We start from the raw sequence: 16,932 nt of genomic DNA, 5'->3' as shown, positions 1-16,932 counted from the left end.
CCAATCTATCTAGTGTAACATTTAATAGGCAGTGGGAGCTGGGAAACGACTGGAAGAAATTAAAAGTGTAGGTGCAGGAGCCCAACTCAAATTTCCAGCAACTCTTCGTGTAATGTATAATAATAGAATGTACAATCTTCGGGATCCAGCCTTAGCAGATGAAATATTAGAAGGTATAAAGCGGGTGATACTGTGCAGGCCACGCTGGGGAGCTCAAAGGGGCTTGAAATGAGACCCAAGGGTCTGTCAATAGGATGGGGGTGTTCCCCTGGGTTGGGAGGGTAAGGGGGGGTCACAGTGGGGACTAGGGTAGCAGAGATTGGGGTTGCATGGAGGGCGGGTTGGTTGGGAGGAAGCTATAAAATGTCCTTATGCACCTTAGGCTACTCACATATAATTGTATAGGGCTATAGGGTGTCAGGGGGACGGGGTGGGATTATTTCAAATAATTGGGTGAGGGCTAGGGCAAAAAGATTTTTGTTGTTTCTCAGGGAGTCTCCAGCGCATATAATAATTCTGCAAGAGACGCACTTAACTAAAGAGGAAATGTTAATTTTTGTAAAAGTCACAAATGGATCCAACACTATGGTGGTCATTACAACCCTGGCGGTCAGAGTTAAAGCGGCGGTAAAACCGCCAACAGGCCGGCGATAAAAAAATGAAATCACGACCGTGGCAGAAACCACCAACACTCCGACCGCCACGGCGGTACAAACAAACACCGCAGCGGTAACCGCCAACAGACAGGCTGAAGACAACGTACCGCTCACAGTATTACAACAGTCGAATCCGCCACCTTTTCTGGGGCGGATTCACCGCAAACAAAAACACGGCGGAAACAGGACTTGGAAGGAAAAACGCTCACCTCTACACACCCCACGAGGAACCAGGACACCATGGAACCGGAACTCCAGATACTCCCTGCCTTTGTCTTCCCGCTCCTCTAACAGGAGCACGAATGCCGGCGGCGAAGACCACGTGGGTACTGCACCTACGACACAGGGGAGGGGGGAGGAAAAAAAGAGTGACACACACACACAACACCCCCACCCCCACCCTCACCCACGACAACACACACACCAATACATCATGATACATTACAGTTCCATCCCCCAACCCCCCCCGGAAGAATACAAAGACAAAAGGAAATGATTTGAGCATTTGTAATCTATTAAAATCCAGTACTCAAAAATATATATATACACTATAAACAAATATATACACCAATAATACAAGTCGAAGGTATTCCACCATTAAAGTCCGTGGACCACCGGGCCCAAAATGCTTGGGCGAGGCCCACACAAGATACCCGATCAAAACGGAGAGAACACTGCTGGGTCATCAGATCGAAATACAATAAGCACCTCAGGGGGAAGGGAAGGGGGCCACCTCAGCCGAATGAGTGCACAACGCCAGATCCACGAGGGGGCTCCATGCCCATTGAAGTATCCAGGAGAGTGCAAAGCCACAGTCTCTCAAGTCTCTCAAGTGGGTGGGTTGCCCACTGCTTTATCCTGGGGAGTGCAAAGCCACAGTCTCACAAGTCTTTCAAGTGGGTGGTTTGCCCACTGTTTGGTCCTGGAGAGTGCAAAGCCACAGTCTCACAAGTCTCTACAGTCAGTGGTTTGCCCACTGCTTTATACTGGGAGTGCAAAGCCACAGTCTCACAAGTGGATAACTGTCTCCACTGGTTCTGGAGGGGGCTTGGTGCCCAGAGTGCTTCAGCCTGCCGAGGACTGAGGTAGTGGATGGGATACTCCACTGGTTCTGGAGGGGGCTGGGTGCCCAGAGTGCTTCATCCTGCCAAGGACTGAGGTAGAGGATGCCTTTCTCCACTGGTTCTGGAGGGGGATTGGTGCCCAGAGTGCTTCATCCTGCAAAGGACTGAGGTAGTGGATGCCTTTCTCCACTGGTTCTGGAGGGGGCTTGGTTGCCAGAGTGCTTCATCCTGCCAAGGACTGAGGTAGTGGATGTCTTTCTCTACTGGTTCTGGAGGGGGCTTGGTGCCCAGAGTGCTTCATCCTGCCAAGGACTGAGGTAGTGGGTGGGATACTCCACTGGTTCTGGAGGGGGCTTGGTGCCCAGAGTGCTTCATCCTGCCAAGGACTGAGGTAGTGGATGGGATACTCCACTGGTTCTGTAGGGGGCTTGGTGCCCAGAGTGCTTCATCCTGCCAAGGGCTAAGGTAGTGGATGCCTTTCTCCACTGGTTCTGGAGGGGGCTTGGTGCCCAGAGTGCTCCATCCTGCCAAGGACTGAGTAGTGGATGCCTTTCTCCGCTGGTTCTGGAGGGGGCTTGGTGCCCAGAGTGCTTCATCCTGCCAAGGACTGAGGTAGTGGGTGCCTTTCTCTACTGGTTCTGGAGGGGGCTTGGTGCCCAGAGTGCTTCATCCTGCCAAGGACTGAGGTAGTGGATGGGATACTCCACTGGTTCTGGAGGGGGATTGGTGCCCAGAGTGCTTCATCCTGCCAAGGACTGAGGTAGTGGATGCCTTTCTCCACAGGTTCTGGAGGGGACTTGGTGCCCAGAGTGCTTCATCCTGCCAAGGACTGAGGTAGTGGATGGGATACTCCACTGGTTCTGGAGGGGGCTTGGTGCCCAGAGTGCTTCATCCTGCCAAGGACTGGGGTAGTGGATGCCTTTCTCCACTGGTTCTGGAGGGGGCATGGTGCCCAGAGTGCATCATCCTGCCAAGCACTGAGGTAGTGGATGCCTTTCTCCACTGGTTCTGGAGGGGGCTTGGTGCCCAGAGTGCTTCATCCTGCCAAGGACTGATGTAGTGGATAAGATACTCCACTGGTTCTGGAGGGGGCTTGGTGCCCAGAGTGCTTCATCCTGCCAAGGACTGAGGTAGTGGATACCTTTTTCTACTGGTTCTGGATGGGGCTTGGTACCCAGAGTGCTTCATCCTGCTCGTGGCGGCCCAGTAGCATCTGAGCTTTTGGCGCTCGTTGGCCTGCGGTGCTGGTGGCGGCGGTGTCCTTGGCAGCGGTGTCCTTGGAAGGTGCTTGTGGGGGCCGTATCCTGTGAAGTGGTGCTTGTGGCGGCGGTGTCCTTGGCAGCGGTGCTGGTGGCGGAGGTGTCCTTGGCAGCGGTGCTGGTGGCGGCGGTGTCCTGTGAAGTGGTGCTGGTGGCGGTGGTGTCCATGGCAGCGGTGCTTGTGGCGGCTCTGTCCTTGGCAGCGGTGCTGGTGGCGGCGGTGTCCCGTGAAGTGGTGCTGGTGGCGGCAGTGTCCTTGGCAGCGGTGCTTGTGGTGGTGGTGTCCTTGGCAGCGGTGCTGGTGGCGGCGGTGTCCTGTGAAGTGGTGCTGGTGGTGGCTGTGTCCTTGGCAGCGGTGCTGGTGGCGGCGGTGTCCTTGGCAGCGGTGCTGGTGGCGGTTTCGTCCGCCGTGCAGGTTTTCGACGACTTGCCTGTCTTTCTGTGCCCCTTCCCCACCTTGGATGGTGGCTCAGCTGTCTTCCCACTCCCAACTGTACTACTGGGAGAGGCTTTGGTGGTAGATGTTTTGCCTTTCTCCTGCCGGGCACTGGCCAACTTTTTATGCTTTTGAGGTGGGGGACTGTCCGTGGTTTGGCTCCTTGGCACAGTGGCTGCCCTGCTGCTTGGCGCATTCCAGAAGCCGTTTACTGCTGGCACCATTGTTCCCGCTAACGTTGTGGCTGAGGTGCTGGGTTGGGACCTGGCAAGGTGGGCCCTAGGGGACTGAAGGGGTGGGGGAGGTGAGGGGAAGAGGTCAAGGTTGGACAGGAAAAGTTTTTTGGACACACTGGGACGGGTAGATGGAGGGGGTTTGGGAGTGGAGGAAGAGGTAGTCGTTGTAGGAGGTGTAAGTTTGCTGACTTTCGGTGAAGGTGCATGGGCTGGAGGCTGTCGTGAGGTGGATGGCTGTTGGGTGGGTGTGTGGCTGCGTTTGTGTACCTTGGGAGGTGGGCTCACAGACACACTGGGAGAGGACACAGGGGATGTGTGAATGGGGGTGGTGAGTGCAAGTGAGTGGGGTGTGGTGATGGGTGTGCTGGTGATGGACGTAGTGGATGAAGATGTAGTGCATGCAGGTGTGAGTGGAGACGAGACAGGGAGGGAGGAAGGAGACGTGGAGGAGGGGGACACAGTGGAGGCAGTGGATGTTGGTATGTGTGCATGGGTATGATGCTTGTGTCAGTGCCTGTGGGATGTGTGGTGCTTATGGTTGCCAGAGCTTCCCTTGTGTGTTGAGGTGTGTGCATGCTGGTCTGATGGTGTGCTTGGGATAGGCTGAGGTACATGGGTTTGGGTCTGGGTAGAGGAAGTTGGAGGGGGGAGGCTGGACACAGGGACAATGGCTGACATCAGTGCTGAGGCCAGAGTCTGAAAAGCTCGCTGTTGGGCTGCCTGACCAGAATGAATGCCCTCCAAGTATGCATTGGTCTGTTGCAACTGCCTCTCTACACCCTGGATGGCATTCAAAATGGTAGACTGCCCAACAGTGAGGGACCTGAGGAGGTCAATGGCCTCCTCACTGAGGGCAGCAGGGCTGACTGGGGCAGTGGCTGAGGTGCCTGGGGAGAAGGAGATGCCCAACCTCCTGAGTGAGCGGCCACAGGGCTCACGCTGAGGGGCTGCTGGGAGGGCGGTGCTGGTGGGGGGGTGGTGGCTGTACCTTAGATGTGGTGGGCACAGAGGGGCCCACCACCGCAAGGGAGCTCCCATCAGACGAGGAGTCCGTGTCGCTGGTCTCAGCTCCTGTCCCCGCCGTGGAGCTCCCCTCGCCCTCCATCCCACTGGTGGCTTTAGAGTCCGTAGTGTCGCCCTCCAGGGCCATGTGGGATGCAGCTCCCTCGTGCTCCGGTGCCACTGCTACTCCGACTGATGATGCTAATGCACACAAGAACAGGGACAACACAAAAAGGGGGGGAGACAGAAGAAAGACATGTTGAGTGCATGCAATAACGCTACCGTTGGTGGACACTACAGACACAGAAGCCCCCTGCACTATGCCGTGCACTTTGAGTTCCATAATTAATCACAGGGACATGGGTTACAAGGCCTATGCCCGATTGCTGCACACATGGAAGTCACAGGAGCCTGACTAGGTGTAGTTGGCTCTGAACACAGGTGGGGTGCCACATGGCCTGCCTTACGACGGAACCATGCCTACTAAACTTGCTCTGGCCTAGGGGAACTCACAGCCCACCTCCCCCACCCAGACACCTCCATTGCGCGCAGAATCAGCTGAATGAGAGTGTACTCACCCCCTTGTGGCTGCTGTGATGCCCTCAAGCACCCATCCAACTCCGGATACGCCACCGCCAGGATCCGTAACATCAGGGGGGTCATGGTGCGACAGGCACCCCTCCCATGTTGTGAGGCCATCCCCAGCTGGGCCTCCGCCGTCTTCTTGCTCCCTTCGGCCTGCTCACAGTGTACTTACCTGTTTGTCTGGAGGACCGTAGAGGAGTGTGTACTGGGCGAGGACCCCGTCCACTAGTTTCTCCAAATCCTCCGTGCTGAAGGCAGGGGCCCTTTCCCCAGACACATGAGCCATTGTCTCTTCCAGACTGAGTTCACAGCAGCACTTGCAGTGTAGGTCCTCTCCTGTCGAAGATCAGGTATCAAGTGATTGAACAGAGAGAAAATGGCGGTCACGTCCGCGGCGGTGTGTACCGTTACCGTCGGCGTACATCTTTATTGGCTCCTGGGGCCCATAGGGTCCAATGTTAACCAATGCAGGATTGTGCTGCGGTCTTCGACCGCCTACCGCAACGGTGTACAACAGCAGCTCAGTTACCTCTTATCCCCTTGTCCCACATTACAGGTCAGGCAGACGCCATTTCAGGGGTCCACATGGCATTATTTGTAAATGCGTCACACATATCTAGGCCTTGTATACACACTAATACAGGCACATAGCGGTTTAAAAAAATTGAGGAATAAAGTTGTGTTAACGTACCTCAGTGTTGGTTGACTCTCTTCTCGCTGTTCTCCATAGAGCACGTCCGCTGGAGCAGATGAGGAGGTGGCGGCATCCTCCGTTTTACAGACCGCTGGTGGACTTGTCGACAATGGAGGAGCGACATGTAATTGTCACCTACAGGCTTGATCATGCCACAATCCTGGAACTGTGTGCCCAGTTGAAGCCAAACCCGATGTCAGCTATCCGCCATCCCACAGTAATCCCCCCTCTAGTGCAGGTGCTGTCAGTACTCCATTTCCTGGCAAGTGGGTCTTTTCAAACGACAGTGGCCATAGCATCAGGGATGTCCCAGCCTATGTTCTCCAACGTGTTGCCCAGAGTGTTGTCTGCCCTGCTGAAACACATGTGCAGCTACACCGTTTTCCCTTAGGTGGAGGATTTGCCAACAATGAAAGGTGACTTCTATGCCCTGGGACATATCCCCAACATCATAGGTGCCATTGATGGGACACATGAGGCCTTGGTCCCCCCCAGCAGGAGTGAACAGGTGTATAGAAACCGGAAGAGTTACCATTCAATGAATGTGCAGATGGTGTGTTTGGCCGACCAGTACATCTCCCATGTGAACGCCAAGTTTCCTGGCTCAGTGCATGACGCTTACATTTTGAGGAATAGCAGCATCCCTTATGTGATGGGGAAACTCCAGAGGCACTGTGTGTGGCTATTAGGTGAGGACGTGGAGCCTTAACATTGTGACTAGGTGTCTGGGTCTGGGGATGCCCCTAAGAGGTAGTGTGTGTCTAACAGATTTCCCTTGACATTTACAGGTGCATCTGGCTACTCCAACCTGTCATGGCTACTGACCCCAGTGAAGAATCCCAGGACAAGGGCAGAGGAACGCTACAATGAGGCCCATGGGTGAACTTGGAGGGTTATAGTGAGGACCTTCGGCCTCCTGAAGGCCAGGTTCAGGTGCCTCCATCTGACAGGTGGTTCCCTATTCTACTCACCAAAGAAGGTGTGCCAGATCATCGTGGACTGCTGCATGCTTCACAACTTGGCTTTGCGACGACAGGTGCCTTTTCTGCAGGAGGATGGTCCAGGTGGAGGTGTTGTGGCAGCTGTGGAGCCTGTGGACAGTGAAGAAGAGGAAGCAAAAGAAGAGGACATCGACAACAGAAACACAGTGATTCATCAATACTTCCAGTGAGACACAGGTAAGAAGACATCACTGCCTGCTACATCTGATATAATTGTTCTCCTCTCATCTGTCTGTCACTTTCACCCAGTGTGTGGACCCTGAGTTGTCACTTTCCCTTTCAATTTCACAGATGTGGGTCCCACTGTGTGACATCTGCTTTGTTTCCGAATGGACTAGAGCTGTGTGACATAGGTATGTTGACAATACAATGGATATAGCATTTTTACACAGTTATTGCAAATACACATTTTCGAAAGCACAGACTGACTCCACATTGTTTTGTGCTTTAAGGGTGTTTATTTAAGTGCTAAATATTGTAGGGTGTTGTAAAATGGTCAGGGGTGATGGTGAAGGAATGTCCATGGCAATATCTAGTCTATTAGTCTCACAGGTGCATTGTCCAAAGGGACATGCGAAGTGGAGCTGGGGCAGTTTAAGGATGGACAGGGTGACAAAGTGGGACAGAAGGATGACAATCAGGGTGGTCTCATTTCTTGGTCGGGGTCTTGGCATTGTTCTCTGTCTTTGTCCTCGATCTCAGGGACCGTTTGCTGGGTGGTTCTCCATCTGCAGGGTTGGGGTGCTGGTGTTGTGGTCCTGTGGCGGTGCCTCCTGTCCACTAGCGCCGGCAGAGGGGGTGTGCAGTTCATCATCGAGGCTAGTGTCAGGGGCCCCTTGTTGTGCCACAGTGTCCCTCCTGGTGTTGACAAGTTCCTTCAGCACCCCTACAATGGTGCCCAGGGTGGTGTTGATGGATTTGAGTTCCTTCCTGAACCCCAGATACTGTTCCTCCTGCAGCCGCTGGATCTCCTGAAACTTGGCAAGTACCGTTGCCGTCGTCTCCTGGGAATGGTGGTAGGCTCCCATGATATTGGAGAGGGCTTCGTGGAGAGTGGGTTCCCTGTGCCTGTCCTCCTCCTGTTGCACAGCAGCCCTCCCAGTTCCCTTGTGTTCCTGGGCCTCTGTCCCCTGAACCGTGTGCCCACTACCCCTGCCCCCAGGTCCCTGGTGTTTTTGGGGTGGTAGGTTAGCCTGAGTTCCCTGTAGTGGTGGACACAATGATGCTTGACGTGTTCTGGGGACAGAGGTATGGGCCCGCTGGGTGGGTGCTGTGCTGGTGTTTCCAGAGGGGAAAGGCTCTGTTGTGGCTTGTGCCAGTGTGAGGGGAACCGACTGTTCCGAGGTCCCAGATGGGCCGAGCTGGTCATCTAGAACCAGTTGGACAGAGCTGCTGTCATCACTGTGGGCCTCTTCTGTGGGTGGAGTGGACATGTCTGGACCCTCCTGTCTGGTGATGTTGGATAGGAGTCCTGCAGGGGCGTAAAGGCATGATTATTGCATCTGTGTGCGCCATGGTGTGCAATGGGTGGGCGACCCTGTACCCCAGTGCTTGCATTCTTGTGTGGGACCTTGTGTGATAATTGGTTAGGGGTGTGTGTGGGTATGTGCAGTGGCCATGCATTGGTGATGGGTGTCCATGCTTTGGTGTTGCATGCAGGGCATGGTGTTGGGATGTGTGGGTTGTGATAGTGGGACATATGTGAGGAGTTGGAGTGATGGGGGTGAGGGCGAGGGTGGGGGTATGTGATAGCATGCAGATAGGGTGCGGGATTTAATAGTTAAGATTTGACTTACCAGAGTCCATTCCTCCAGCTACTCCTGCAAGGCCCTCAGGATGCAGTATAGCCAAGACCTGCTCCTCCCATGTTGTTAGTTGTGGGGGAGGAGGTTGGAGTCCACCGCCAGTCCTCTGAACTGCAATGTGGTGTCTTGAGACCACGGGACGCACCTTCCCCCGTAGGTTGTTCCACCTCTTCCTGATGTAATCCTGTGTTCTTGGGTGTTGTCCCACTGCGTTGACCTTGTCCACGATTCTGCACCATAGCTCCATCTTCCTAGCTATGGTGATGTGCTGCACCTGGGATCCGAATAGCTGTGGCTCTACCCGGATGATTTCCTCCACCACGACCCTGAGCTCCTCCTCAGAGAACCTAGGGTGTCTTTGCGGTGCCATGGGGTGGTGTGGGTGATATGTGGGGTGGTGTGTGTTGTGATGTGTGAGGTGATGTTTAGTGGTATGTGGTGTTTTGTGCGTGGATGTTGTGTGAGTGATGGTGTTGAGTGCCTGTGGATGCTAGTTTGTAGATGGTAGTGTCTCTCTCTGGCCTTCAGTCGCAATTGTGATCGTAAGGGTTTGTGGGTGATGTGGGTGTGTGTTTTATATTGTATTGGATGTGTGGGAGTGGTGTGTGTATGTGTCTCAGGTGTGTGTATTTGGAATTGTCCAATGTGGTAGTGGACCGGCAATGGAATACGGTGGTTGAAAGACCGCCGTGTGGATTCGTGGGTCGTGATAGTGTGGGCGTATTCCTGTTGGGTGACGGTGGAGGTTTTGTTATCGCAAGTTTATCTTATCTGACCTTTGGTGTGGTGGACTTGTGTGTGTGTCTAAACTTTGGCGGATTCCGAGCTGTGGGTCATAATAGCTGTGACGGAATTCCGCGGCGGTGTGTTGGTGGTCTTCTGCACGGCGGTAAGCAGCATTTACCGCCAATGTTGTAATGACCCCCTATGTTTGTACAGACCATCATTTTAATACTAGGGGGGTAGCGATTTTAATTAAGCAACAGGTTAATGTATCATTGGTAGGAGCCAAAACGGATAAGTCAGGTAGATGGGTTATGGTTACACTGCTGTTGGAAGGAAGAAAATTCACATTGGTAGAGTTTTATGGCCCCAGCTGTGATGATATAGAACATCAGCAGAGGGTTTTTGCGAATCTCTTGGATTGAATGGATCCGGTTATCATGGTTGGGGATTTTAATGTGGTTCTAGAAAATAAATTGGATAAGTCATTTAGTTTCAGGTCAGTGGGTACACCAAAATCTCAACAGTATCTTAAATGAATGATGAAAGAGTTCCACTTATGTGATTTGTGGAGATTAAGAGCAGGTGAGGAGCGGGAATTTTCTTTTCACAACAGAAAGTACGGCCATGTATCACAAATTGATTAATTTTTAGTAGATAAATCTGTGTGTGGCTTAGTAAAAGATATTATTTATTCTCCCGCACATTTGTCTAACCATTCTGCAGTGACTTTAAGAATGAATTGCCCTCGGGAGGTGGGCAGGAAAAGGTGGACTCTGGATAGGACTTTACTATTAGAAGAAGACATCATAGGCCGACTTCGCAAGGACACTGAGGAGTTCTTTAAAACTAATCACGGGTCAGCTCCTATAGGTATAGTGTGGGATACTTTTATGGCGGTAATGAGGGGGAGGATTATAAGTATTGCCAACTATAGAAGAAAGCAGTATAGGGATCAGTTGGAGGGTATAGAGAGGCAAATTCGGTTATGTGATTCTGATTTGGAGAAGGGAGGTGATGATGTGTATTTGAATAACAAGAAAAGGAATTTGCGGCAGCAGCTGGAATCAGTTTTACAAGCTAAAATAGAGAAGAGATAGGAGGCAAATAAGCAGGCCCAGTTTGAGATTGGAGATAATATGGGGAAGTTACTGGCCTGGAAAATTAAGAAAGATCAGGTTCGGGGTAATATAGAGGAACTTGTGGATAGTTATTCAGGGTCAGATTGACATCCCATGATGATATAAAGGAGGCCTTCCTAAAGTTTTTTGTATCTCTAGAAAGGGAGGATGGGGAAGTAGAGGTCAAGACAGCTAAGAATTGGTTAGATATGGATGGCCTCCCCGCCTCACGCAGGACAAGCAGTCATATTTAATTAGACCTATTACAGAGGAAGAAATAAGGGCAGTCCTTAAAAAGAGTAGTAAGGGGAAGGTGGCAGCACCGGATGGTTTCCCGGTTGAATTTTATCAGGTCTTGGGCGAATCTATAATCCCTCCAATGGCTCAATTGTTTTCAGAGATTTTTGAGGAGGGCGCTTTGTCGCCAGTTTTGTGGCACAAAGCTATTATTTCTCTTATTTTCAAACCAAGGAAATCTCCAGTAAGGAGTGAATCTTATAGACCAATATCTCTGTTGAATAGTGACTATAAAATCTATGCTAAGGTTTTGGCAAATAGGTTGAGTGGGGTAATTGGTGAATTAATTCATCCAGATCAGAAAGGTTTTATACGGAACAGGTTTATGTATGAGCAAACATTTAACCTAATTGGTGCTATCAACTTAGCTACCACGTATCAAGAACCGTTAGCAGTTATAGCATTGGATGCTATGAAAGCTTTTGATAGGGTTAGTTGTAAGTACTTAAATTTAGTTCTTGAACGGAACAACTTGGGTAGTAAATATTGTTGAGCAATTCAGTAGATTTACCAGGCACCAAAGGCTAGGGTTTTGGTGAATGGGAGGCTTACGGATCCGTTTGAGATTTCTAGAGGTACTAGACAGGGGTGTCCCCTTTCCCCCTTGTTGTTTGATATGTATATAGAGCCCTTTGCAAGAAGGATCAGGCAAGATTAAAAAATATCTCCCTTTAGTAGTAAAAGGTGGGTGAAGAAAGTTGCTTTATTTGCTGACGATCTTTTAGTGTACACTTCAAATCTATCAGACTCTCTTCCTGCATTATTGAGTCTGGCAGATGGGTTTGGGAGGATGTTGGGTTACCATATTAATCCGGATAAAACAGAGATAATGGTGTGGAATCTGGAGGTTGATAACTGCTGCACAACAAAATCCATGAGGTACTTAGGCTTGTTAATTAATGTTAGGTCTGTAGTAACATAATGTAGTAAGTTAATGTTAAGGTGGGCATACCTGCCTCTTACATTGATTGGGAGGGTAAATTTGGTTAAAATGATGATCCTGCCTAAGTTGAATTTTCTTTTCAACTCCATTCCACTATTAATGGATAGTAGGCTCTCGAGTATGTTTCAACAAAAGGTTAACTCGTTTATTTGGGCTCAAAAAGGTTCTAGGATTGGATGGAAAAAACTATGAAGAAGAAAGGAGAAAGGAGGCCTTACTCTTCCTGATTTACAGTATTACGCATGGGCATTTCATCTTAGGAATGTTAGAATGTTATTCTCCGATCCAGATCGCTCAGCGGTTGGAGAAATGCTTAATTGTATGGTAACAACAGTAAAAGGCGCAGCCACATACTTTTTGTATAAGTTTGGGGATCCCAGGTTTTTTACGAAAGTGAGATTGAAGATACTGCAGCATGCAGCTAAAGTGTGGTATAGGGTAAGGCAAGTGGCAAAAATCGAGTATTATTGTTTTTGGGCACCGGTCTGGGAGTCCCCGGGGACACCTGAATGTCTTACAGATGTGTTCGCTTTGCCTCTTAAGAGAGCGGGAATCCAATACTGGGGGGATTTAGTCGGCAATGGTTCATTACTATCTTGGGAAGAGTTTACGGAACGGACTGGAGGAAACCTGTCAAGTTTGAAGTACATACAACTGAGAAGCTGGTCCCAGAAAGTTACAGTTAGGTTGGGGGCTGAAAACCAGTTCGTAGACAATATAATAAATAATCAGGCGAGTGTCAGGAAGGTTTCTAGTTGGTATTGGGCTCTGGTTGAGGTGCAGAATGGGGACTTTAACCTGCCGTACTCCCTTTGGGGGGAAATTGTGTCCACGGGTCAAATACAAAGATGGTGGGAAAATTCAATGCGTATTGTATATAAGGAAGTCAAATTAGCATCATTATTGAGGAACCATCTCTCTAATTTGAATAGGGTCTTTGTGACCCCAGCGAAGCTCTCGAAGATGAGAGGAGGGGATTCAGTTAACTCTGCAAAATGTGGGGCATCGAGAGCGTCAGACATCCACATGTTTTGGGACTGCCCATTGGTTTAAAGCTTTGGGTAAAATTGGGTACAAATGTTGTGGAGCAACAGATTTTGCTGAGTCTTCCCTTAGTATTTTTTAGTGTTCGAAAAGAAGGGGAATTCAAGAGTAGGATGAAGAAGAGGTTAATTTGTTATGCGATAATTTTGGCTAGGAGGGAAATATGTTGCAAGTGGACATCCCCTTGCCCCTCTTCATACATGGATTGGTTTGGTGCACTCAATGGGAACTCTAGGCGGGAGGTAATAACTAAGGATTTAAATAGGGGAAGAAAGATTAGATTATGGAACAACAGTTTACAGGACAACACTGCTTGATGGTAGGTCACAGTTTGCGACTCCTCTGGGAATGGCTCTACTCACAAGGAAGTCAGCTGACCAACATGTCTGTGACTGCTTTTCAATAAAGCAGTTGTTTTTTAAATGCAGCCCATTTTCCTTAAAGGAAAGCAGGATGCACTTCAAAAAGAAAAATTAAATGTTTTGTTTTCATTTTTTCAGAGTAGGCATTGGTCCGTTGGACCACTGTGTGCTCCGAAAAAATATTTTAGCATGTATGCACATAGGGGAATGGGTCCCATGGGGATCCTTTCCCATTTGCATATAGTTAATGCCAATTTGAAGTTGGTGTTAACTGTGATTGTTTTGCGACGGCATTCACGGTCACAAAACAATCATACAGACCACTGCGACTTGAAAAGAGGAAGGGACGCCCTTGGGATGCCCCTTACTAATTGTGAGTCGTAATCCTTATTTTGCAAGTCGGTCACTGTGTACCAACTCACAAAATAGGGATGGTACATCATAACTAGACTTTTTGTGGTCACAAGCAGTAATTTTTTACTTCTGCAACAGCAAAAAGGCCCCATACATTGGGCCCCAAGTACTGAGTGCCACCACATGCCATAACCAATTTTTCAAAGGGGTTATAGGTCAGCGTAGCCCCCTGTGCGTTAGAGGGGTGAAGTGCCTAGTGACAGTTGGCAGTATTGCAGTATTGCAATTGCATTGATTCATGGACTTTAAAGTCTTCTTTGCAGTGTTCAAAGGTTTAAGTAGCATCTCTCTTGAACAGATTACTCTGGGTTCTACACTCGCCAGCCTCCTAGCTGGGAAATGTGTCCGGGTTAAAGGCCAGTGTGAAGTCCGAGTTATGGGCAAGTGGTGGTCTGGGAGAAGGGAAGCTGGTGAGACCCCTTCTAAGCGATATCTTGTCCCAGATCTTGAGAACTGTCTTCATGGGGGAGGCAATATTTGCACTCATCGGTCAGGTGTGTTTGGGGAGTCAGGCTAAATCCTAAAGGGGACGACAAGTAAATGCTTGGTCCATGTGGAACCAGTGTTTCTCACTTTTGCGGACCACCCGCTTGGAAATATAGCTGGGCTGCCCAATAATAGTCTAAATGTTTGGGGCAGGCTAGACCTCCCATGCATCTGGGCAGCATTAAAACTGAGGGTGTCATTTACAAGGCCCAAGCACCGCTGCTTCGTCATTTTTTTGACACAGCAGTGGTGCTGGCATTGTGCTACACAGCTCCATATTTACAAACTGGTGCATTGGGCCCAATGAGGCATTTTTAAAGCCCTGCATCACATTATATATTATTATACCTGCACCAATTGTAACATATGCAGGGTAGGCGTTCCCATGGAAAATAACTATGTAGAACTGACACAGTGAAATTTACAACTTTTCCCTGCATCACTCAACAACTTCACTGCATTAAAATTTTACTGCCTGGTCAGGGCTTTTCCAATAGGGCTCTCCTCGCACGGCTGGAGTTGCATTAGTTTAACAATACAACACCAGCAATGCGTCACTTTAGCACCAACTGATGAGTCAGAATTTAAGAATTTCTGGCGCACCTGTGAAAACGTGCACCGTGGAGCTATCTATTGTGAATACAGCACATTCATGGCTCCGTAAGGGAATGTGCGGTAGGTGCAAGAAATCTGACGCTTAAATGATGATGCACCACTTTCTTGTCAATGAGGCCCTGAGTTTGATAGCCTGGGGCATTTACCTCCCCAGATAAAGGTGCATACATCTCACTTTTGATGTAAGATGTCATCAGGAGGGATGGTGAGCAAAGTTGGAAAACAGTAAATAATTCTAGGCAGGACATTCATTTTGATGACTTTAAGCCATCCCAACTGGCGGCTTCCAGCACTGGATATCTTCCAGGATGGATTTCTGATGTTCTGGCCAGTTGGCTTGTGTCCAAGGTGGCAGGGTGAAAATTAGACAATAGGCCTAAATATCTCATAGTGCGAACAGCCTACTGAAAGGATGCTAGTACTTGCAGAACAGGGAGATCCTGCTTAAGTATGGTGATGTTCGGCGCATTCAATTTGGTCATGTTGACTTTAAAACCTGAGTCCTGTTCAAAGGCTGGGAGTCAGTGAACAACCACAGGGAGGGAGTTAGTGGGTTGAGTAAGAGGAAGTCATCTGCAAATAGACTTATTTTATGGGAACTCCCACCAAAGAGAATACCCACAATGGATGCTGTCTGCTTAACAATGATGGCTAGGAGCCTGACTGCCAGGCCAAGTAACAATGGCAATATTGGGCAGCCTTGTCGGGTGCCTCTAGCAAGCTCGATCGGGCTTGTTTGTTGTCTATTAACTCAAACTGAAGTAGTTGGGCAAGCATAAAATGCCATGATCTTGTTGCTCATGCCTGGGCCTAAACCAATCATATGGAGTATCACACAGAGAAAGGTCCAACTAACCCTATGAAAATCCTTCTCTGCATCGAGCAAGAGAAGGCAAGAAGGAATATTATGATGGTGGGATTTTTCTACCAGATGCTCAATCTGGCGATATTGTTATCCATGTCTTTTCTAATGCAGATGAAGCCAACCTGATTGGAGTTTTGAGGCTGAGGAGGTATTGTCCCAAACTGTTGGCCAAGATCTTCATGAAGATTTTGGCGTCCTTGTTCAGGAGAGCTATTGGAGATAGGATAAGCATATGGAGGGATCCTTTCCTGGTTTTGGTATAAAGGTGAGCTTGGCAGCCACCATAGTTTGGGGAATTCCTGTGTCTTGAGTGAAAGAATTAAATAGTGTCAGGAGGCGATCTTGGTGGTTGGGAAGAAAAGCTCTGTAAAAAGTACGATGGGCCCATCTGGACTAAATTTCATTACTTTGACTGCCCAAGCCAAGAAAAAAACAACTTAATAGCAAGAACACTGACCAGACAGTAATTTTAGATACAACAAAGCAGGTTTTATCTGGCTAAAGTGTTTTCCTGAAAGAAGGGAAATAATGCAACCTGCCTGTTGTTTTCTGAACCAAACAAAATATTATGAAGTGCAAAGTGTCCTGTCTGGAAACAAAATAACAACTACAGGGTTCTAGATCACTAACCTAAAGGCAATCTCTTGAAACTTCAAGCAGATGGTGTAACTTGTTAGCCCTAAACCATGTGAACAAAAATTAGTAGTTCCTTGATGTAGCAAACAATAGATAAGGTTCTAGGAAAGGCTTCATTTTCAATATTGTATGAGATCTTATAGAGGGTTTAATCAGTTTGAAGGACTCATTAGTTTGTGAAACAACCATGAAAGTGTGTTTTTGTCCCAACCAAGTGATCTTTTTTTAATTTTGTCAGAACTATCAAAAATGTCAAGACACCCAGTTCTGCAAAAGAGGTCTTGACAAATGATAGCCACAGGATTCTCACTGGTCCCAGCTTAAACTGTCTAATGTGTTGTCCATTAAGTTCTAGTTCTGGCTTGATCCAAACTGTGATCCATAACAGCAAGGGACACCATCGTAATACATCTGTCAGGTAACCCAGCTGTTCATGTATATTGAAAGAGGTGCAGAGATTAGGTGACGAGATGATAGTCTCCTCAAGAACTGATTTTCCACTGTTTGCAATGGTAATATTTTTATATACTCCCAGTTATCACTACCATACAAAGCTATAGAGATGCATTTACCCTTATAGATCATCCACATAGCCTCAAAAGGCTTGTATCTTAGTCTAATAGCGAAATCAAAAGCAGAAGAAATTGACCTGGAAAAACAATGTATTCTTCATGCTAATAGTGACAAG

This window comes from Pleurodeles waltl, chromosome 3_1, assembly GCF_031143425.1.
Source record: "Pleurodeles waltl isolate 20211129_DDA chromosome 3_1, aPleWal1.hap1.20221129, whole genome shotgun sequence".
Lineage (NCBI taxonomy): Eukaryota > Metazoa > Chordata > Amphibia > Caudata > Salamandridae > Pleurodeles > Pleurodeles waltl.
Note: the sequence above shows the minus strand (reverse complement) of the source record.